The following is a 1,156-nucleotide window of genomic DNA, read 5'->3' as shown; positions in this document are numbered from 1 at the left end:
CTGATTGGCTGCCACGAAATAGCAGGTCCCTCCTAATATGGCAGGACTTCCGACTGTCAACGGCAGCTACTTCCTGCTGCCAGCTGCCGATTTTTCGCTGAACCCCCTCTCTCACAGGGTCAGTACGATTGTTCTTTGACATTTAAAAAGTGGTATTTAAGTCCTTTAAATAATTAGTGTGTTCATTCTGCTAAAGTTTTCTGAATAAAGCTTGGCGGAATTATCTTTATTTGTTATCGATATGTTATGAAATTTTTTCTGCTGTAGGTTTATATATATATATATATATTTATATATATATATATATATATATATATATATATATATATATATATATATATATATATATATATATATATATATATATATATATGTGTGTGTGTGTGTGTGTGTGTGTGTGTGTGTGTTTTGTTTTTTTTTACCTGCAGGATTTACTGATGACCGTTAAAACGCGTCATCACAGGGTCAGTACGATTGTTCTTTGACATTTAAAAAGTGGTATTTAAGTCCTTTAAATAATTAGTGTGTTCATTCTGCTAAAGTTTTCTGAATAAAGCTTGGCGGAATTATCTTTATTTGTTATCGATATGTTATGAAATTTTTTCTGCTGTAGGTTTTTATGAAATATTTATGCCATAACGTTAACCGTTTTATATGTGTGAAGCCGTGGTGCCAAACAACTTAGCGGGCGTATTTTAGGTGTTCGATTCCAGATTTTTGGAGTCGACTCCGACTGTATTCCATGTACTTTAACTTCAAAACAGGTCAGACATAAGACAAAAATGGTAGTCGTTTCAAACTTAATTTATTTATTTAACTTACATCCGACAAAAGTCTTAAAATCCCCTTATTAAAACAAGACACGTGACTTTAGCGTGACTGTTCAAATTAGTCCAATTTAGCAATGACTTGATGAGTAGATCAACATTGCTAGCTGTTGCCAATGCCTGATTTTACTGTGGGGAACGTCATGAAAAACACCCGTGGTCGAATATTATGTCCGAATTATATAAACGAAGGTATTCTTTAATTAATTATTCTCATTATAGGTTATGGTCGGGTGATGGCGCTAAACGCACACAGGCATTGTCTTAAAAGCGACTCCCCATCACTTACAAGACTGTAGGCGTCTCCTCTAACATTAATTTAAACAAAT

The sequence above is a fragment of the Gobio gobio genome (genome assembly GCF_949357685.1).
Source record: "Gobio gobio genome assembly, chromosome: 6".
Classification (NCBI taxonomy): Eukaryota; Metazoa; Chordata; class Actinopteri; order Cypriniformes; family Gobionidae; genus Gobio; species Gobio gobio.
The sequence above is the reverse complement of the archived record's forward strand: the minus strand, read 5'-3'. Positions refer to the sequence as shown.